At 41.3% G+C, this 23,265-nt stretch overlaps 1 protein-coding gene across 2 annotated transcripts in view; it reads left to right on the plus strand.

Annotated features, from left to right (window-relative positions):
* Nucleotides 1-41: 41 nt before the first annotated feature.
* Nucleotides 42-23,265, plus strand: part of TMEM266 (transmembrane protein 266) — an 85,967-nt gene continuing 62,743 nt past the window's right edge. For both annotated transcript variants that reach the window (XM_057368702.1, XM_057368703.1), the window contains exon 1: nt 42-221. The gene's annotated coding sequence lies outside the window, so the exon portion shown is untranslated. The remainder of the gene's footprint in view (nt 222-23,265) is intronic.

Consider the following 23,265-nt stretch of genomic DNA (forward strand, 5'->3'; position numbering starts at 1 on the left):
TAGTACTACAGCGAGCGCCCCCTCCGCTCCCGCGGACCGACCCGCGCGCCGGCCCCGCGTTTCCAAGGCGACCCGGCAGGAACGGCGGGAGGGTGCGCGCGGGATCGCGCGCGGGCGGTCCCCAGGTCCCTCCCCGCGCGGCTGGCGGTCCCGCGCGCGCCGGGCGCTACGGCGTGGGTGCCGCGGGCAGCGGGAACGTGCGGGGAGCCCCGGGGACTCAGGTACGTGCGGGGAGCCCCGCTCTGCGACGCGCCTCGGCGCGGGCAAAGGGACTGTGTTGTGCCCCGGCGCGGGCAGCGGCTCTCTGTCGTGCCCGAGCGGCGGGACCGCGCGGTGCTCCGGCGCGGGTAGCGGGTCTGTGCCGTGCCCCATCGCGGCCGTGCGCGGCGCGGGGACCCCGTTCCCTCCGCCTTCCGGGGCCGCCGCATGCCCCGCCACCCCTGGGGTCGGGCTGGGCGGCCCGGCGGGCTCCCCGCGCCGCGTTGGCTGGGGCCGCGCTGGCTGGGGAGCCCCTCCGCGGCGGACAAAGTTTGGCGGCGGGCGCCGCCTCCCGCCAACTTGCCGGCGGTGGGGCCGGGGGCCTGAGGGCGCTCCGCCGCGAGCCGGCCTGCGGCGGGGCCCGAGCCCCCTCAGCGAGGTCAGCCGAGCTGCGGCCGGGCCGGGGGTTCTGCCAGGGTCGCGTCCGCCGGTGGTGCGGGGCCGCGGCTGCGGTGTCGCAGCCGGAGCGGCGTTACACCCGCAGGGGAGGGGGCTGCGGGGTCTCTTGAAGCCGGGGGCGCCTCACGCAGMCCCCCAGCACCGCTCGTCGGTGGGGCCGGTGCGCCTCGGGACGAACCCGGCTGGACAACTTCTGGTGTGCGGATCCCGGGTACAAACAGCCCCCGTACTGCCTGAGCGTGAAAGTTGCTTTTATTGCCTGTGCGTGCAAACGCACCCAAAGGTGGTGCCTCAGCAGTRTCTTCGCCCAAGAGTAGTCTTTATCTGTGAGCTGGTGCAACGCTTCTTGGAAGCCCACTGTCCTGGAGCACCATCATTGCTTGCCCCAATGAGAAAAGGAGTAGTAGTTTCTTTTCTGGAGTCCAAATCCAGTTAGAATGCACTTTACCAGGGAATTTTCGGTTTGCCTTCCATGAAATGCGATAAACTTAATAGGCCTTTTTTATTAGATTTGTAGAGGTGAAATCTAAATTCTGGGGATTGATGAGCTAGAACAAGACAGCATGTCACAGTAACTTTTCTTAAAAATAGTAGTACATAAACATGCATGGTTTCTAAGCGTTTTAGTATGCTGAAGTTAGGAAAGGGTTCTGCTAAATGTGTCTCCGGCAGAATTTCTTGGTTGTTACGTGTTTAAGAGCAAACCGATCTGCAAGCTCTGTATTAGACCATGCACCTGACACCATTGTAACAGCTGGAAATGATTGTATGTGTAAAAGAAGTAAAATAAGTAATGGTGTAGGGGTATTCACAGCTGTGAAGGCAATCAGCAGAGAAGGCTCATTTGTCTGAATGCAGGGCACCTGTCATAGGCACACAGTCAGAAACTGCTGCTTTGCTATGTGACTGTTAGGAATCCTGCTATTTTTGCACCACTTATTACTGGAATTTGCACAAATAGGGGTAAAAAAACTGTGTACTTTTCATATGCTGTATTAACATTATTAACCAAGTGTGGATTAGATGAAACAATACTGCTAATCATTTTTTGATAGTTCCTGTGAAGGTGCTGCTAGTTCCTGCAGGACACTTGTAAAAGGGTTATTGCTACCACGGTCACGTTAGGTGGGGATTTTAAATTAGACTGTACAGTAGTAGCATATAGGTGCTTTACAACAAGATACTACAATTTGCTTTGTGCAGTAAGTAACTTGTATGGGAAAATCTGTGTCTTGATGTTGTGAACAATGTCTGTCTTGTGAGGCAGAATACTCTGTGCAGAGAGAGGAAAGAAATACTTTTCATTTACAGAGGATGTGGAATGAGAAGCAAGTGTGTACTGCTTCAAACGTGTTATGGTTCCTAAATGCTGGGAAGAATGTGCCTACAGTCACTGAAGAGATTGTGYGAGCAAGGAGCCCATTCCCAAAGCAATGCATGTGCATACTCATCAGACTCATTCCTCTATGTTTCTGAACAAAGTGGAGTTTTGCAGCTCTGTCCTGATGCTACTTATTGCAAAATTGTTTGGTGCAAAGTGGGGTTTTTGCCTCAAGGGTGAAAAGAGGTGGAAGTTGCACACAAAGTTAGATATGGTTAGCGGGTAGTAATTATGCTAAAGACAGCAGTGGACAGCAAGGACATGAAGCAAGAGCACGCATTAGCTATTTCAGCCACAGAACTGGAGTAGTAGTTGAGATAAAGATCTGAACTGCTTTATGAAAAGGTCACTAAGAAAATTAAGATGTGAGCTACGTATGCTTGCAGTGTGAGTATCAATGCAAGCCTGCTACTCAGCTGAAGTATTTTCAGATCATGACTGACAGCATAAATGCAGAACATAACACACAGTGTAGCTATCTCCCCCCTCACTGTGCCTGTTCCCAAAGGTTAGTTGGATGTAAGCATAATTACAGTTCTGAAGGTGCCCTGTACAAGATGCYTACAGCTCATTACACTCCCTGTCTCCTGGCCCCCACTACTGGTGTGCTCCAACCTGGRTTCAGTGGTGACTCCCCAAAACCTGGCTACCTGGCTGCTTGCTGTTTGTCTCTGATGGTCTCTACACTGCGGAGTCTGACGCTGCAGTAATATTGCATCACAGATTACTTTTAGCACGGAGGGACAAAACTAGCAAAATCTCCAGCATGATGAAGCGCATGGYTTCAGTGTTATTACACGTGATTAGGTCCAAATTAGGAGGAGAAACTGCATTGCCCTATGAGATCCTGGCATGACTAAAATTTACTTATATCATCAGTATTAGTTTAAATTAGTTGCCTTACCTGGCAATAGCACAAGAAATAATTGAATTGTATTATGCAGGATAAAACTGCGTATTCTATCAGAGCAACAAACGGGGTGTTACTTTGGTTATAGTGGTTCTCAGCTAAACTGCTTTCTGGACAATGGGATTAGCTAACAGAAAAAGTACTTTATCCTTACAAGCACTGCAGAATCAATATTGACATAGGAGACTGAGCTGGAGTCCTTTCTGCCGCATGTGTTAACATCAGAAGTGTCAAATAAGTGCTACGTGAAGAATCTACATTGCTAGTTGGTATATGAGAGGAAGACTGAGGTTTGATTCCTCTTTTTCCTCTCTTYGTTGGTTTTAGAGTGATTCTATGTGCTGCTGAAAGATGTTTGCCACACACTGCTAGGTTCAGTAATATGAGGGTTAAGCCTGGAATCGGTGTTGGAAAATTGGGAGTTTTGGATTTTTTTACTTGGAAAAAATTTCTGAACTCTGACAGTACTTCTGGGAGTATTTTTATAGTGTATGTGGACATGAGCATATTTGGTGAAATGCCATCTTCAAGAGAAAAATAGTAAAAGTTGTCTTCTTATCACWCTGGGGTAGGACCTGGCTGTTGTTCATTCTTTGGCTTTAGAGGTTTCTGTCTAAGGTGAATTGAAACCTTTCTTTCTCCGAATTCTTAGCTGCTGTGTTACGGGTGACAGCAGAGTTATGTCAGTCTCTGTCATATCTCAGCCCACCCATTTGCTGGGCTTAGGATTTGGTGTGACAAATGGATGTATTAGGRTTTAATGCTTAATTTAGTTATAAGGTCCCAATGAGGTCAGTTACCTCCRTGTAATCCCATTGGAATCACTGTTTTTGCATTAATAGACTGAAGTCAGGCCTTCTTGTAAACTTAGGTAGCAATGGAGGTTTTTTGATGGTACTTGTGTSATAGACTAAGCATTATAAAATGCAACATCAGCTTATTTCTTGCTTTATTCCTCTGTCTCCCTTTCATTTTAGCATGTCTGTGGTTCAGTGTTGATTTGGTATGTTTCAGCTAAAATTTCTTTGTGACAATTATTGTATTTTTTCTTGCATTTGTAAAACACCTTGTGCCCCTATAGCATTACACACAAATGAAACTACATTTGAAAATGTATGTTCAAATATATTCGGTTGCCGAGTTAGACCTGTAAGTCAGCAAATACCTGATTTAGGGTTGTGCATATACAGTTCTGTGTTATGAGCACCCTGTTCATTGAATGAGGCAGTGATTTGCAGGAAAAGTAGTATGTGTTCTTAATAGTTAAGAGGATTCATGCAAATGGAGCTAAAGCAATATGCTGTTTTAAATGTGATGCTTTCCTAGTTTTCTAGAGCTTTACTTTCAGCCCAAATAACTTCCTTGCAAATTATTTTCTCACATGGAATCTCTTGGTATCGTGGGGTTTAGCCCATTTTTTCTGTCTGCTTGTTTGGGTTCTTTTTTTTTGTAAAATTATGTTACAAGGAGGTTTAAACTTCCCTCGTTGACCTTAAAAAATCTCTAAATGGGATTTGTGCCTTTAGTGGTGATTTCTAATTCAGGTAATTGCCTTACTTGGTAAAGCTGTTACTTGATGAAGCAGGGGAAGGACCTTTGGGTTCTGTGCTTTGTGTCAGGAAACAACTGTTTCATCCTCCTTTCTGCTCTCTGTCCTGCCTCTCTCCTTTTTACTTCATCAGCCTGCCAGCACTCACAGCACTCTGCTTCTGTTCTGTCAGAGGTACAGGGTGCCCAGCCTTTATGTAGTTCATATCCATTGGGATTGGTTTTTGAGGGGCCACCAAATAGTTGATTTAAAAAAGTAAGCAGGCATAGGAAAACAGTTTAACTTGAATGGATTGCCATGAGACAAAGAGCATCGCTGCTATTCCAGGGAACTTCAAAGGCTGCCTGCAGAYGAGGCAAGTGACAGAGCTTCTCAAAAAATTGGTGAAAGTCTTTGTAGTGGAAAGTGTTATGTGTCTCCTATATAAGTGTGCCTACCAGCTTTTTCCACTAATRGAAAATGAAAAGTTCATGTATAAATTTAGCAAAATACAAGTTTTACTGAAGTTACTGCAACTTTTGCTGTTGATTTTATCGTTTTTCCTTCACTGCTTTTGTTCAAATCTATCAAATAATTTCTTACAGAAAAGCAGCCATTTGGACYACCAGTCATTTTAGCTAATGGTACAAATGTAAAGAAAGCTCTTCTTTAAGTGGACTAAAGAGCTCCTGTCTGTAATAATTAAAGTTAGCAAACATACAGGATGTAAACAGGAGGCATGTGGTGTGTCTCAGCAAGCAGTCCATAATTTTTCTCTGTATATATTAGCTGCCTGGATTTTATAACCCACATATAGTAAATAATTACATTTTTATCTGGAATGATAAAAGTAGATRGCTTTTAACGGGAACGTGAGATAATGGGGCAAGGTTCATATGTTAATTGCACAAGTGTRTAAAAAAAAGCCAATCTGAAAGATTTTTCTTGCCCATATTTGCTGTGTTTCTTCTGTTACCAGCTGCCACTTCCAGAAATCTGAATGCTYTTTTTTTTCTGTTTGGTCTTAAGAAGAAGGACTTTCAGAGCAGGGACAGTAGTATAATTAAATAGATATGTTTAACTTGGAAAGGTGTTATTTTTAGGACTAGCTCAAAAGGGCAGGTAGTCCTTGGAGACATTATAATATGGCCAGATTGTCTGCTCCAGCTAAAGAGCAGTACAAGACATGGGCAGCATCAAGGTTCACTTAAAAGTATTTGACACGTGTTGTCTCTGGGCAAAAAAAAAATTGTGAGGAGGCTGCAGAGTGGGCACAACTTSCGCGCCTCCAGGCTCTGGGTGCTTSATGGCAGTGAGTGCCASCTTCCAGAGAGGAATGYTTCCAGCTTCCTGCCCCGTGGAGGGGTGTCCTTGTTCCCTTCACTTKCTCAGGGCCACACTGATGCTGGTTCTTTTCCTCATGCTTGTRCAATGGCTYCTCTCAGCAATGCTTCACTGCTGGCTGTGACACAGAGATGCACCTGCCCAGCAAGGACARCAACTGTTCTGAGCTGCCCTAATTGCTGCTCCCCTGAATTTACACTCTGAGGTACAAGGAGTAGGGAAGTTTGTGCATGCTTCTGGTAGGAAAGGGTGTGGACATGAAATAATGGGCATACTGGAGAGATATTTTTCTCTCTACTCTCTGTTCTTTTTTTGTGGTTCACATTTGCTCACTTTTCCACCTCTGAGCATAGGGGAGCATATGGCAGTGTGCTGTTCATCTGGTTGCCACTTACTGTGAAATCATTATGCAGGCAAATTTGGCCCCATCTTGAATTTCTTAGGTAGGTAAAACTGTTACTAGAATGACAGCTGAAGTGTTTCTTCTGAACTGTAAATGTGAATTAAGCAAAGATCGAGCACAAAGGGCGCTTTGTGAGTATTTTCAATCTTCTACATAGAAACTCAACTTATGCTATGCTAGTATTTAAAGCAAATAAGGCTGGGATCCTCATTGTGAATGGTAGACTCTTCAGCTAGAGATAAAAGACAAGTCCTGTCCCAGAGGATTTGCAGTCTAAATACATTTAATGAGAATATTGTGAATGGTGATAGATGCTTAGGAAGCCTTAGTTATACAGATAATACTGTATGTATGTAATGAAAAATTCTATTGACATTTTTGCATTGTAGCACAARCTTGTCACATAAACTCTTAAAATACATAGCAGATATTAAGGTCCTGTGCATTTTGGATATATCCAGGTATTTCTGTTTATCTGCATATCAAGGTTCAACACTAGCAAAGAAAAGTCTCACTGTCTTTGGCATCATGAGCACGTGTACATTTTTGTTATCACATTGCACATGGCAAACATTGAACTAGTAATAACTTAGCCTTGCTCTAGTTATCGAAAGGAGTACCACTGAAAAAGACAATTAGKTGATATTTATGCTGTAATATTCTGATATCTTACCTGCAGATAAGAGTACCTGCTAAAGTAATTTTCAAATTCATTTTATTTTGTACTTAGGAGGGCTAACTTTTGTTCATTTTCTGTTTTGTAAGTGAAGAACTTGTTTCTCATGTAGCCATATGGAAAAGTCKATATTTTTTTAAATTGAAACATGTGGCTATAGAACTAGAAAATAAGTCAGAAGTAATTTATCTGAAACAATYTTCCTTGCTATTTAGATCAGGGATCCTCACTTTTGATTGTTACTTTCATATTTGTTGTGTAGTAYTGCTGCGGTGATTCCACTGTGATATGTGATATGAAAGTGCTTGTGAAATGGAAAGAAGAGTTTTGTTTTTGAGGAGGAGAGTGGCTGGAGTTTGTCCACTGTGTTTTTTAAAGTTTTCATTTTTTTTTTTTTTTTGAATGAAAGTGCAGTCAAGTTTTTAACTTGATAATTTAATAGGTATTAAATATTTTAAGTATTGAGATTTTTTGCCTTTTTCCTGCAAGAGCCTATTTAAAGGACTGTAAATAGCTTTCTGAAAAGCTTTTGTTCTGTACTGCAATGAARAAAGTTCGGTTTAAGTTTTCAAAAAAAAATTCTGAGTTTGAGACTTACTCAAGGAAGGAACTGTTTTTGAGCAGATATTCTCTGCATTAGGATATCTTCCAAGTATTTTAAAATGGAAATTCAATCCTCAGTACAGAGCTGTGAAGCTAGGCTGACAGTGGGAATTCTGAGTAGATTTGGGGAGGAGGAAATATTTAATGGCTTATATTTGAGTCTCATGAGAGCTGTGAACTATCTATTGGCGATCCATAGCCAAATACCTGTTGTAGCAGCCCTGGGGGCAGCCAGCTCTGCTGACTGAAACTGAATGGCAGGGTCTGCTAAATCACTGCTGAACTGCACTTTGCACTGCTTTGTTGAATGGCTTATGCTCTGTACAATTTTTTCCAGTTCAGAAGAAAAATAATTTTAAAATGGGGGTAGGTGGCACAGAAAAACTCAAAGCTTTTCTTTTAGCCCCCGTTGTTTAGTTCAGAACTTTGGTGAGTACTTCCTGAGTAGTAGTTGGGGTTTTTAAATGCATGGTGTCGTATGACTTGTATTCAAGTCTTCAGAAATATATTTTATTCAGGAGTTTGTTGTAGCATAAATCTGTAATGGGTTTCAACTCGACATTCTGAGTGACCTTTGTGGATATCTTCACCAAACTTGTCTCTCTGCTATTGTTTTTTAGTGTGAAAATGAGGAAGAATTCCTTTAGTAGCTTGCTTCTCATGAGATAGAAGTAACTGGTAAGGCAGTTTCTCTATAGTTTTAGAAGTCGACATAGTCACCAGAGTGACTCTTGAGACAGTTGAAAAAGATTCTTTTTAATTAAAGATAATGAAGGTTTTTAGTTTACCTATACTGGCCATCTTCTTGCATCCGTTATTCTGCTCTAGAAAAAGAAGTAACTTTTGTGCAGGTAAAAAAAACATGGTTCTAGCTGAGTAAGAGACTATAACAATTGTCTTGAAGTGCTGCTTTTAGGCTGGTACCCAGGCTTCATATCCTTCAGAAGGCAGGAGTTTTGATGTGTAAATGAAGGTATTCTTTGAAATACTGGGAAGGCTTGGAAGGCCAGGGAAAGGATTCCCTCCACAACCCAAGGAATAGGAGCTCAGGGACTGTTACAAACAACCCTTTGATTCTGGAGCCACAGACTGTCCACTTATAAGGGTGATGTTTGGTTTATTTTTTAATTACATTCTCTTCTGATTAAAAATGCTTGTCAGCAGCTTCCTTGTGCTTTTCTGAAATTTTGGAGCGATGGAAAGAAACTTGGTCTTTCTTCCATTAGTGGTTGGATGTTTTACCCAGTCTGACTGCTCCGCTTCATTCTGAAGCGTAGATAGGCTTTTGGAGAACTTCTTTCAGTATAAGATGATTTCCCTTTTTGGGGGGAAGGGAAGGGACTGCAGTCCAAGTAGCTGGTAGCCTGCCAAGGCCTGAATGTGAAAGCACTGGATACAGGGAACTAGCAAACAAAGACTAATTGGTTATTTGTTTGACGCATTTGGAAATGCGGCCAGGTCTCGGAGTGCCCAGGTGACTGGCAGGAGCTGGTATCTGACTGATGTTTGCTGGGTTAAATGAAGGAGGTGTATTTCTAGTGACCAGTGTTCCACAGCCTCATCTAGGAACACTTTTATTTGGTGCTTTCACGGGCTGCCTTGATGGAGAGATTTCATGGACCGAGTGAACACGTGAAGTCAGCRAGCTTTCTTCTGCTTCATGCCTCCTCATAAGGATTAAGGTACATGGGACAAATTGACTGGGAAATACAGGCTTGCACAGTTCATTTTTGTATGGGGAGGGAGGCTTTTATGCCCTGGTGCCTGTGCATTTCACAAGCTTAAAAAATTACTTTTAAACATACTCCCTTTTTATTGGTGGCTGTGTAGGGCAGGAGCTTGCTTTCCTGGTAATGTCTAATGAAATGAAATACTTAGCGTGGTTATAATGCCAYCATAAGGCAATGCCAAGTGTTCTTTCCTAGAATGAGGATAGAAAAAAGGGAAGACCAGTRTTCAAAATATTAAATTATGCAACGGAGGATTTGGTATTGGAAGAAAAACTGACAGCAGCGGTACTTTCCTGCCTGAGAAGAACATCTGATCTTGGGGCTTTTACTTGTTGTGTTTAAATGGTGTAGCGAAACACTTGAGTCTGAAAAAGGCTGTTTTCCTCTTCGTTTCACTGAATATATAAAACAACATTTGGCAGGAGAGGAGAAAAATGTATCTGAAACCTTTAATTATATACTGTAGGCAGCTCTGTCTAGGTCAGAAGACACCATATTATCAAATAACATATTACAGGCATTCGGAATTTGCACAGTAGCTTGATTATTCAGTGAATAATTGGTCTTTGTTAAGCAGATAATGGCACTGTTTGCATTCAGAGYCTAGGTTTGAAGTATATGACATAGAATATTTGTATTTTAAATCATCTGTTATCCAGTTGATGTAAGAACTAAATAGAAGAGTTCAGTAAAAGCTTTTAGGATGGCAGACTACCTCTCCTGCTGTCCGTGTCTCACTGACTGTATCCTACCTGGCAGCAAGGTGTTGATGAGGTTTTTCTTTTTTAGTTTACTGAATTTAATTTTGTATGGGTGTTTGCAGCAATACTTGGGACCATATAAACTGTCTAAACAGACTATGTTAAAAACCAAACAGAAAATGCTCTGAGGAATAAAACAGTTTAAAAATGGCTTGTGGGCAGAAAGGGAAGAAAATATATAGTGCAGGAGAACGAATGTATGATTAAGACGGGCAAATAGGATTTATGAGAGAAATGGCATGTCTTTTTCTGTCATACACCACACCTTATTTTGCTTATCTCGAGGAGAGAAAGTATTTTTGCCTTATGAATATTTACTTAGGCTTTTTAATCCTTAAAGATCCCAAGGTGGAATAGGAAATTATTGACTGCAGTATCAATAGCTGATAATTTTTACAAGTATGTCAGACCATGAGCTTAAGTAAGTTTGCAGGTTCCTCTGGGCACTGATTTATGTAAGCTCATGCTTGGAGGTAACTGTCAGCTTGGTAGAATCCCCAGTGCTTGTGTACTCTTGTTTTGTAGAGGCTGGGGAGCAGGTGATGATGAACGGACCTTTTTGATCTGGGTTTTATCTTTCTTTCTCCCRAGCTAGAGTTTAAAAGAAAAGCAATAAGGTGATAAAATTATTGCCTTAGAGGACAACAAAAGTGATCAAACCCACTGAAAGTAATGGTTTTTTTGTATCAAGTGCAGCATAGTCAGTTAATCAAAACACATGTTCTGTGTCTGTGACTGTTTAGCCTGCAGAAGATCAGCCTGCCTTGCAGTAGAGAAGTTGTATTTTCTGTAYGAGCTGAATGCCCATTTGAGCTGTGATCAGCACTCTGCCTTCCCTAAGGAGATGGCAGTGATTGTAGCATTTATCATACATAAAGGAATCTGTCTTGCTCTATATATCTGCCAAAAGACACGGGAAAAATAGAGACCAAGGCAGCAGCATACATGATCYCACTAACCCCTCAGACAACGAGACTGATGGTGAGCTGAGGAAATCGCTTCTCCACTTCTCACCCGAGCCCCATAGTTAGCCACAGCAATAGCTTGGAGTTGGGCTGATTTCTGTCTGTAAAGAAATCTGCTAGCAAAATATTGGCTGAAAGGTTTGTGTTGCGATCTGTGCATGAAGCTGTTGACCTGTGCTGCAGAGACATGAACCTCCAGGTGCAAACAAATTCTTGTTCACACCAGAAATTGAGTACCTGYATAGAATGCTGTGGCTTACATTAAAAATGGTTAATTAAAAATTAAATTACATAATGAATAAGAGTTGCAATTGTTGGTGTTCAGGGAACAATTGTGATATGTACCAGTGTTTTAATAAAAGCAGGGAGYTCATCTGGATTATTTAGTATTGAAAAAAGCACAGAATGTAATGCATGTTCTGCTGTCATCAAGCAGCTCTGTGACTGAAGCRGAGACATAAAACCAAGGGCAAAAGTTCTATTCAGGGAAGGGAAGATGGAGCAGACTGAAGTTGCAGAGCACTTTTTTCATGGAAAAGCACTGAATATTAAAATTTTGCTTTAGTCCTCTGCTTTATAACAAGTAGCAAAAATGACGGATCGGTGATTCTTCTGACTTGGCAAAATTAGGGCTGCTCCCTGGAAAATGTAGCARAAGAGCCTCAGAGGCTGCTCTGGGTATGCTTATAGATTTGTGTTCCAATGAGAAGTGTGTGCCTTTGCAAGGAAAGGAGAAACAAAGGACTTGCAAGCAAAGATCAAAATAAAAAATTATATATAAAGGTGCCATACATGACCTGTTTTTCAATTCTCTGCTAAGGAAAATGAAGCTGCATGGTATGTAATTTCTAACGATTTTCCTTTTATCAAGCTAAACATTACCTTCATTTTCCCCTCTAAGGACTGAACTGTAAGGATTCTTGTGATTAGAGCAAGGGTAGATATACATGTAGCAGCAGCAGCTACTGGATCTACATACTTGGACTGAGCTGCTTTCCCTGCTTGCCTGTCGTGATATGTGGTCTCAAAGGTGTGGAAGTTGCTAATGGTTAATTTAAATCCAAATCAAAGGATGGATGACAGCATTTGGATGTTCATAGCTAGAGTTTGTGTATCCCCTGTGTAAGGTATTTGGCAGTGTTTTCAAGATTAGATTTTTGTTAGTTTTGTGTTTGTTTTGGTGCACAGATAAGTGCATGTTTAAATTAATTTTCATMTTTTTTTCAAGAAATAGTTGTGCATTCTTATAAACATTTATAACTGAAGTATTTGAGGAAATCATTCCGGCAAGGGGTTTTGASGAAATTACATCTAGTAACATTGTTCACTGTTGTAATTCATTTGCCTAGAGCATCCTATTACGTTTTTACCTTAAATAAGCAGGTAAGCTCTCTTGCCCTTCCCCAGTTTTCACAAGTTTCAACACTGTATCCACTGAGGAAGTGAGTAGGTGGGGTTAGAAAAAGCATTTCTGCCCGATGGACTTTTCCTCATTCTCTRTAATGTGTGTATGTACGTGTGGATCCTGTAATTTGTCTGCCTTTTGGGCTCTTATTAAGTTCATCCTGCTGCAGAGCCTCAGGTTTGAGTCGTACTTTTCACCAAGTTGTCTCTGGGATAGCCTCTCCATCGATTTGCTGTGATATTTTTATGCCAACTGTAGCAAAAGGAGATGTTTAAGGAGAAATATTTTAAGATTTGTAAATGTGCTTTTCATCTTCTGGACACAAACTGGTACAGCAAAGGGGAGAAAAGTCAGCATAATGTGACRAGCCGTCTCTGGAAGTTGTCGATGGAGCAGAGTTTGAGAACATCTGGACTGTGAAATGCACCTCTTGAACTTTCATTGATTGGTTCCTTGGGCTGTCAGCCAGGAAATGTATTTTTAGATACTTGCAGCAAATCTTATTGCATGTGAGAGAATGCCAGATCCATAGTTTGTCAGCTGCTGTGTTTCAGTAAGTAGGGAAAATGGATTTGGGTTTAAGTTAAATAGTTAATTGGTGCTGCATTGCAGACTGCAGTTTGTACAGCTGTACCTGAGTTAGCTTTAAACTGGGCAGCCTGTAACTAGTCCCAAAGTCCAGCTGCAGCACTGCTGGCTTCACACGAGCTGTGCTAATCCTGGGTGCTTTGCCAGAGAGGAAGACTGTTGGCCTGGGCACAGTAAAGCAATCTTTTCTTTCAGTTAGGCATGGCCTCTGAAAAAAGAGTTGGGAAAAACATGTGTGTGTTTAGTTTTTATGGGTCGCCATATATTTTTTTTTGCAAGAACAAAGGGAGGCATAGTAATTTAATGGAAAATTAATGGGTTGACTCCTTATACAAATGAAATGTGATGCATAGCACACCAGAGTGGGCCTTTTGAAATGGGGCACTTTCTTGTTAAAAGCAGGAGAAAATAGTTCTGCCGTGCAGCTGTGTGCTCTGCCTGCAGCTGCAGCAGTGGGCAGGGTAGTGGTGAAATGTATTTGCAGTCTGGGGCTGCCTGAACTGATCTCATCTCACTGGTCCCATAGCATTCCCAAAGGGTTCTGCTCTTGGATGAGGGTGCACTGTGTTTTGGCATGCCTCTGTGTGTTGGATTATTTTTTAGCCTTTGGATGCTGCCTAACACTGAATAGTCTCTGAAGCTCATTGCACTTGGTTTGGATACCTGTCTGTTTTGTGCTTAGTAGAAGAGTATTTCCAGTATTACCAGCTCTTGAAATTACTTGTTAATGGAATATCTTGTCAAAACCTTGTTCCTCTTTGATTCAAGACAGAAGTTTTCCTATCCTGAAAATTTCCCTGTGTCTCATGCTGTCTATACTGCAATTTCTCCTGAAAGTTCCTCTGTTCGGTATCACAGTAAGTGTAGTAGGTTCATTAAACCAATCTATATTGATAAGCTATTTAATCTACACTTGTTCAAAACTGCATGATCTCATTACTGCAAACAATGCGTCAAATTAGATTAAGTGCTTTGGAGAAGGAATTATATCACTTTAAAAACTGCCTTCTAAATCATCTAATGTGTCTCTGAGTAACATGTGAACTAAAGTATGGGCCAACTTTCTTGTCTGAAAGAATGTTCATTTCTGGGACCATAAAAGTCATAAGGTTCTGATTGTTCTTTCAGTGTCTTTCCCACCTTGGTCTGCAGTGGAGTTTGCAGTGGACTCCTTTGTCAGCTCTCACTGAGAACAGGTGCTTGGGACCATCTGAAACCTTTCTTTTTACCCTCCACTTTTCAAGTGTTGGGAACTCAGCAGTTCATAACCTGTCGATTGTCAACATGATGTTTTAAAAGAGTATGTCGAGAGTGAGAAGAATAACACAAAAGAATTAGTTTTATTAAGGAACAGTGATTAGAGCTATGAAGGTGTGAAATGAAGGCTCACAAGAACACGTAAAATGAAGGCTCACAAGATGTTGCCTCTTTAAATCCCATATTGGTCTTTGCAGCAGGTTGTCTCATTTCTAGTGCTTGTTTTTACAGTGACAAGTGCAGTAAATCTCTGACCTGATGCCACTATCATCTTAATTCTCTGGAGATATTCTTGTTTAATTGGAAAATTTATATTGATTTTGCATTTTTATATTTCTGATTCAAATAATATTTCAAAAAGCAAGGAATTTTATTTTTTGAATATTTTCATATGTATCTAAAAATTTTAACTCAACACTTATAATACTGGAGGCTTTTCTTTCTGTTGGAAAGTGGCAGGTTTTTTCCAACAGAGTACTGGACCAAAAGTCAGAAACTTGAGTACCAATCCGGATTTTGGCATCTGTTTCCTATGTGATCTTGGGCTTTGTGTTTTGTTAGGGAGTATGTTCTCATTAGCCTATTTAAATTCTTTTAAACGTGTTAGGGAGTCTTTGGCTGAGATTGATAGATTGTTTAGCAGATAATGATTGGGTTGGAGGGGTTAGTGCAATGGTGAAAACCAAAATGTTTCTGAAAATTTTCAGTTTTGCCAGTGCTTCATGTTTTTAATTYTGACACAGATATAGCTGCTTTGCTCTCATCTGTCTGTCTTCGAACATGTTTTTCTGYGTTTCCTACCTCCTGAAATTGTTTAATGACTAGACTGATAAAGTGAGATATTTTTGGTTTTGTTTTTGTTTTTTTTTTAAATTTTTAATAAAGATGAATTGATAAATCTTAACAAAAGTCTGTGTTTGCAGCTGTAACAGACMCAGTTCCTTTACAAGGAGGTAACTGGTATGTGTTATGGGTTGAAGAGCAAAAATTTGTTTTATTTATGTCTTGACATTTGTTTACTGTTCTGGGGCTTGCATTGCAGTATGGATCCCTTGCATAACCTTTGCTTGAAAAGCATCCTTTTATCTGCTCAGTGTATTAGACAGAACCTCCTTATTGGATATGGGTCATGGGACTTGAAGTACTAAATAAGATACTGCTAAAATAGAGCTGAGGAGGGTGGCAGGATGACTACTTTGTTGGGTCATGCAGTGGCCAAAGCTTTTCTGCCTGTGTAGTGCTACACAATACAGAAGGGTAGAGAACAAAGATTTTTCTGTGGGACAGTGTGGTTGGGGTTTCCTGTTTTCTTCATGATGCGTTTTAAAGAAAATAATTACTAAACAAAGCTTTATCAAGCATGTGCTTTATATATTCCCTGTGCTGAACTCTAGGGTAGCCGAGTTTGTTGCATAAGCTTCCATTACTCTGCATTTCTCCAGCAGATACTGTCATGTGTGATATAAATGTTCACAGAAAATTATTGTATCTCCTTTAATACATGTGTGTTCTAATTATTGAATACCCTAGCAAAAGCCACTGAGGTYTGATTTGAAGTTAGTGCCAGGCATTTAAAATGGTAATAACTTTTCTTCATCATCTCCCTAACTGCAAGTGAACTACTATGGCTGTATAATAAAAGAGCAGCCYAGGAATTAACATGATGACTTAGTATTGCAAACATATATAAGGTTTTCGGATACTATTTATTTCTTCCTTCCCCTTTTGCTGTGATTTGGTAAGCATTGGGTAGAACAATTACTGCAAAGTTTAGTTGGGAATTGCTGGAGAAGCTGAGGGCAGGTCCCCTGTCTGTGCCAGTTCCTGTGCTGTACATTCTGGCTGTGTTGTCAGTGCCAGAGGAGCTTTGTGGGGCGCAACCTCTGGAATTCTTGGGGCCACTTCAGGAAGACCACCTCCTRGGCAGGGATCCATTTTTACTGGATTCATCAGTTTGCTTTCCCTTATCATCGTGTKTATGAGTACAGTTCCTTTAAATGTATGACCAAACATCTCTGAGGCAGGGAAATTCTTTTGGTTTGTTTTGTTTGGTTGTTGTTGCTTTTTTCCCCTTTTTTTTCTGTTTTGTTTTGTGGGTTTTTTATTTTTGTTTGTTTGTTTTTCTCCTCATTCTTCTCCTTCTCCACGAAGGAAAAACTGGGGTCCAGGAAGGCAAGATCTATTCCTATGAAGGTGCCTGAAATTGCATTCAGGCACTGAAGTCCAAACAGCTGAAAGAGCGTCAAAGCATTAACACTTCTKTTTAAACCATGGTGCATATTTTATCTGCCTCTAAGATATTAAAATATTGTTCTTAGTGCTCAGTGCCTCTCTCTCGCTCATGTTCTACTGAGGCTGTAGTTTTACCATGTGTCTTTAAAGCCCTGGTTCAAAGTGCATTGCAGAAGCCTGAAAGAATACTGAAGTAAATTTTACATCTGAACCCCAGAGTATCATCCTCATTGCTTTACAGCATGGATTTCTTAGTAATGTTAGCAATAGCACCAAGTTAGTGTGCCACAGGAAAAGCTGGTTCTAGGTTCACAGTTTTAAATTACACAAAGATTAATTTCCTAGTGAAGAGTGAACTTTGTGAGCCTTTAGCAATTGAAAAGCTGATTTTAAGTTTATCTTTATGCTGACACTATCAGTGGAAGAGCACAAGCTTGGCAGTTCTCCCCTCTAAATCAAAGGGAGTTCATGGGTGGGTGTTCCTGCATCTTCTTTGAAATTTATTCAGTAGCTTGTGATGCTCTGCATTTCCTCATGTGACAAGGGCATCAGTCCTCTCTGTTCATGCAGAGTTTAAAAGAGATGAGAGCTGGGATGGTGTTGTTAGGTATTCTTGAAAGGAGAAAAAGATAAATTTGACATTTTTACTTGCCATGTGTGGTTTGTTTTATTACCGGTAACTGAATGCATTTTAAGATGTATTTATATGAAAAAGCAAATAGCTTTATTCTGAAGGAATTCTGCATGCCTGTGCATTTCAAATGCTTTTTAACATTTTCAGAAAGTACTGCTCTTGCATACTTCATTGATCCTTTTTGCATTCCATATGAAATAATTAATAAATCAATTACCTCTAGTAACAATGAGCACTCACTTCATATCTTGTTTCCAGGTGCAGTGGGAAGAACTGTTGCCTTATCTGTGCAGTTTGCAGTRGCCAGTCCAGGCAGACTCCAAACAACCCTGCGGTATGTCCCAGGCCACAAGTAGAACTGAGCAGGGGAAGGCAGGCACACATTTGGCTGCTGCAGGTGGAAATCACTGGCCAGTTGACAGGGCTGCACTGGGCAGGCTGTGGCCTCCAAGTGCCTCATGGSACTGTCTGGACTGGGCCTGCTTACTCCCTGCTTGGACTGTGTCCCTCAGCATCAGTACTTCATGGCAGAAACCTGGCCCCTGATTTGTAGTAAATGCATTCCATCCCCTGCTGAGGGAACCAGGGTGCCCTGGTTAAATGCACCAGCCGTATATGAAATGATTGTCTGTACTCTGCATGCTATAGTAAGACAGTGAAGTCTTGCTTTTTAGGCTCCTGGTGATGAGAAAAGACTTTGCCTGCCAAAAACAGTGCAGCTGTTGTATCCCCATGTCTGTGTGAAATAATTTGCCTCTGAAGTACAARACAGGTGTGAATTCAAGAATTATARTGTGTTTTTGCAAAGTGACGTCTACCCTGCATGCATCACCAGGATTAAATGGTRTAACTATTTGTAAATTTGCATTCAAAACAACTGGGCAATTTGTTTCCAAAAGCTGAATTACAAAGCATAACACTGTCCAAGAGAAGAGCAATAACTTTCACATCAGTGGGCTAATTGTTATATATTTGCTTTTGAGATAGACAGTAAAGCCATAAATTMATATAAATTTATTGTATTTTGTTTGGAAGGTTGCCCGTAATACTTTCCAGGAATGAAAAAACATAGATATATTTCAAAAATGTATTTGTGATATAGTTGTTCTTAGAATGCAATCTTTAGTTCCAGATGCTGGTTTTGACTTGTCTAATAATTCAGTTTAGTACCAGTCTAGTTATGTTTGTTTTGATTCTGTACCGGTGCTTATGTGAGAGACAAAATTGGTCTAAAGAARTTACTTCTCAGTCTCCTTCCTGGATAGAAACATAGTATTTATGGACCTCACAGAGCCATAATTGGCAAGATGCATTGAAATCCTCAGCTTCAAGAAATTAAATGAATACCAGTAATTTATTATGAGATTTTCTCTGTAGTGTTGTGAATCTTTTGTATTTTGGTTGACAGTTGTTCTGCTAGAAAACTGGAGAATACTTAAAAAAAAATTTAAAGGCCTTTTCAGTCCAGAATCCATTAGGCCCAGGGTCTGAAAATTRAAATTAATAGCTTGAGGAAAAGTCTTAAGGTGGCAGGCTAATGGCTGAAAGGCAATCTGAAAGTTACGTTAATCTAAGGTTAGGGGCAGAAACGCAGGTTTGAATTTATCAGAGGGTTAACCTCCAAATAAGATGGACAGCAGATATGGTGGATGAAAATTAAAATAAAGTGAGTTTGAAGCATTTGCATGACAGTTGGTGACAGACACTAGTACTTTCACAAGACTGAGACAGATTGCCAGTGTCACCCCTGTGAATTGACACATATGTCGTACTTGGGGTGTCTCAAGGATTTGTGTTACTCTGCTGCTGTTGTTAAAAGCCTGAATGAAATTCGAGCTCTGTCCAAAGAAAATTTGCTGTTGGATTCAAATGGACTTCTATTCTTTCCTTAAAAGCCATTAATTTATGTTACGAAAATTATGTTAATGTGTGACAAACTGAAATCAATCAGAGATGACCTGCCAACTATCTGTATAGACCTTAAAAACATTTATTCTAGTATGTTCAAAAGTGTATCTATTTTTTTTCTTCACTATTCTTAGGAGTGGCTGGCCTGATCTTGCCTGGCTTCTAAACAAAAAGATGTGGCTATAGGTTTCTAGCTGTGGCTTTTCAGTGCAGTTCCAAGGAATAGGAAAAGGAGAGCTAAAAGCAAAATCCRAGGGTTAACTCTTGACAGACAAAAGCAAACCAAACTTCTTTGAAACGAAATTGGTAGTTGATTTGCTTCCAGTAGTAATAATTTGGTTTAATACAACTTGACTAGGCTAGTGTCATCTCCAAACATTTAAAATTCAGAAATGYGGTTGTTGTTAGCCAACAACAAATATAAATATAAATCCAAATTTGGGTTTCAAATTTAATATTTTGCTATGTAATCCAGGGGAGATTTGAGGGGGATTTGGTGTGGGTCTTTTCTTTGTTTTAGGAGTGTTTTTTGTTCACTTTTTTCTTTTGAGAAACAATTTGTGACACAAAAAAATCACAGGTTGGGGGCGAGTGCCTATGTTATGAAATTTGTCCAAACGATCTTCTAACTATATGCGGACTGAGCTCAGGGTCACTTAGTTACACAGACCAGAAGAAGCCTGATGTTTTCAGTCCAGTGGAGCTGTTGATGCCAGGCTCTTTCTTACCAGCATGTGCAGTGGCACATTTCAAAAGCAAACTAACCCTGAGCTTGCCAGCTGTGAGCCCAGAAGCAGCATCCCCCAGGCACCCTGCAGGAGCCGTTTATCCAGCCCTGGTCCCTGTGGGTGCCCTTGTGCCCCCGTGCTGTAAAGAGGGATCATGTCCCTGGGAGCCCTGGCTGGCCTGAGCCGTGCTGCTCTGACCTCMTGTTCCAGCCAAGGTCCCACAGCAGCAGCTGCAGCCTCAGCAGAGCAGAGGATGTTCAGGCATGCAGTGAACCATGGGCTGCCAGCCCTGTGCCTAATGCTGCTGGCAAACGCTGCGTCTGCTTTTGGGCTCTCCCTTACTAAAGAGGCTCAAACTCTGAAGATCAGACAAGTCTATAAAGAGACCTTTTAACTATGRGATTGCTCTTTTTTGTTTGTTCTCTGGACTTAAGGATACTGTGGTGGTGGAGCTTTTTCTACCACATGCAGAAACTATAGATAATTGTTGGGATCACCAATTCATTACAGCTAAATGAGAGTGGTTTGTAAAATGGAAAGGGAAATGGCATGCTTGGAATTACTCCAGAGAGAGATCAAATGAATAATCTTCTGGCTGAATGAATGCCTGCTGTTTATTGAGGAGCTAAGAACAAAGTTGCTATTTGGATAGCATTTGTAGATGGACAGGTTTTGCACATTTTTGAGATCCATATAGTTCCATTATTTGCCACAGGATTAAAATTCCTCAACTAAAAGGCCCTTAGTGCAGAGAATACCTTTTCTCTGTCCCATGGCATCAGCAATGCCGTGGATTGCTGCAGTATCTGCCAGACCTGTGCATTTTCTGGAAAATGTTGGGAGTGTAGGAGAACCATGAATTCCAGCAGTGCCAGTATGCACAGTGTAGCATAAACTGAGCAAGAGCCCAAAGGAGCTGGGGGACAGTTYTTGTGTAGAAAGCATATTCATGCTGGAGTATTTGTAGGTCACCTGTTAGGAAACCTGCTACACAACCTCTGCCCTCCCTCCCTGCTTTCTGTGTGAAGAGAGAGCAGAAGGAAGGAGCATGAACTGAGTCTTTTTAAACCTTCCCAAACAGAGCARCTCCTCCTGTTTCTTTCAGTCTGGAAGTACCATGAGCTGTGYTGCACACCTGCAAGCTCCGTGGAAGAGAGTAGGCTCGACTCCTCTGAGTTTGTTTTGGATTAGTCCTCTAAAGGCTTTCTTCCAGCTACTGTTATTTGTTCTGTAGTCCAGATTTGCAATACTGAAATGTTTAGGATTCAGCCAATGATCATGTTGCACTTGTGAAAAGATTATTATAATTGTGCACAAGATGATTTTTCTCTTTTTTGGCCCATCTAAACTTCTCTCTAGAAAGTGTGAGTTACACTTAGGAATAATGAGAGTCTTTAATTACATGATTACATGCTCTTTTTTTCCTCAAACATCGTTCTGCTTCGTTTCAGCATACAGGATGATTCCACAAGGGGATAGAATTATGACTGCATGAGCAAGTGCAAATCTGCCATTTCCTAATTTGTGAATGCCTTTCTTTCCCCCCAATCTAAATACCTTTCCTATAATGGAGATAAGGCATTAGGGAGTATCAGTTTAATCAAATTTTTTTTTTTTTTAAATATCATGAACTGTGATTTTTCCTGTTGGGGACAAAAGAAAAAMCAATTTTATTTAACCTGAAGCAAAGCAAAGAAGTGCTGAGACCACTCCTGCAGATTTGTAGGCTTTCCCCTTCAGAAGCTGCTGGATTCCTGAAGGAAACAATTTTGGAATATGTGACCAATAAAACTTTCTAAATGCAGGTAATTTGAGCTAATTAAAATTCTCAGGACAAAAACAGTTGTGATCCCAGGGACCCTGGGAATTTCAGTCSTTGGAGAAATGTGACTCCCTCATAGTAGCAATGAGTGATAACGTCAAGTTCATGCTGATCCTCAGGATGATATCACTGGTGTTAATCACCAAAAAAAATTGTTTGGGCTAATTCACAAGAGCTAAATGTAGTTCCCCTAAATCCCACTTGCCCTTTCTCTTTGAAAGCTTCTGGGGTAATGTCTGTTTAGGTTTTTCCCCTACTCTTATTACTCTTATTTCAGGTTATTCCTTTTCTTCCTATTTTTCTGAATAACTCCCTGACCTCCTTAGGACTCCCCAGCTGGCRCATGAGTAGCCATCATTTGCATTTGAGCTTTAGATTATATAAGGCTTTTAATTTATAGACTGAAATAAGACATAACTTGTTCRCACAAAGGAAGCAAAATTCTGTTTCTTGATGTGGACTGGATTCAGAGTAAAAAGCTCCAGTGTCACACAGAAGGAGAAAAACCCCCACWGAAGCCCTCTTCCTTTGCACCCTGTCTCCAATCTCCTTAGTGTTTCCATGTTGGGTGTTTGCGCCAGTTAAATATTGCCAATGGCCAGGACTCTGCCCATTGTCCTTGGGTATTTCTGGTCTCAAGTGTGTTTCTGCTTTGTGTGGTTTGTTTCTGTGGCTGTGCACAGTGCCTTGTTCTGCACTCTCACTTTTGCTGACACAACTATTTTTGGAGCTGTACTATGACCTACCCCTTCATCAGGGAAGCCATCTTTTTTTTTTTTTTAAATAAATGGATGGGGTGTGGGTAGAGGAAGGAGCAGGAGCTGGGTGAGAATACCAAAACCTCCCATTGCAGCCACAGCCACAGTGATGTCTCCTCGGGTGGGGCCTGTGGCATTTCCTTTGAATGCAAACTCTGAGCCTGTCCCTGTGTCTCAAGCTGCTGTTGGGGGACTGTGTGGAAGAATCTTTAGTTAGGGGAACATGTCAGAATTTGGTTTTGTAGCTACCTTGTAAGGACACAAACTTGAATACTTGAGGTAGAATCTGAATTTTGTACAGGAACTTACAGCTTCATGATAATACGCCTCAGAACATGAGCAAGTGCAGCAAACAGCTCTGAATCATGTTGTCTTGACTTCAGCTGAGCTGAATAGGGTACAAGTTAGTAGGGACTTTGGTGCAAAAGGCTTAAATTAAATCATCTTCCTACTCCCCACCCCCAATTGGGCCCACTGCATTGTGACACATATTTTGTAAGACTGTGCTTAAATCAATGCTAAAAGCCATTTTTGTGCACCAGTGGAGTATAGATTTTTTTTTTTTTATTTGCTCTTGGAGTTTTGTTTTGTTTTTCTTTTAGCTTAGAGTGTATGTACACCATGTGCTATGCTTTAGCATGTGTTTTCCAAACTCTGTTCGATGCWTTTTGTTGTTTCAGCTGGATTTTATCTTCTATTAACAAGCTCCAGCCAAGGTGTGGTGAGTGACAATAGAAGGTTGATCTAAACATTAACAAAGTAACTCGGGCAGGATGTGTGCTGGGCAAGGRCAGCAGCAGGAACCTTTGCTCAAGTGCAGCACCTGACCCTGGTGCCCGGCCTGCACTACCCAGGAGCTGTGAGCAGGTGCCTGTCAGTGCCTTCCCTGCAGGGAGAGGGGAAAAAATCATTATCAACCCAAGGGCAGCTCGCAGAAGCCTCAGGGAACACTGGCATGTGTAGTAAGGTGCAGAG

The sequence above is a fragment of the Malurus melanocephalus genome, unplaced genomic scaffold (assembly GCF_030028575.1).
Source record: "Malurus melanocephalus ecotype Western Australia unplaced genomic scaffold, MMel_1.1 scaffold_96, whole genome shotgun sequence".
Lineage (NCBI taxonomy): Eukaryota > Metazoa > Chordata > Aves > Passeriformes > Maluridae > Malurus > Malurus melanocephalus.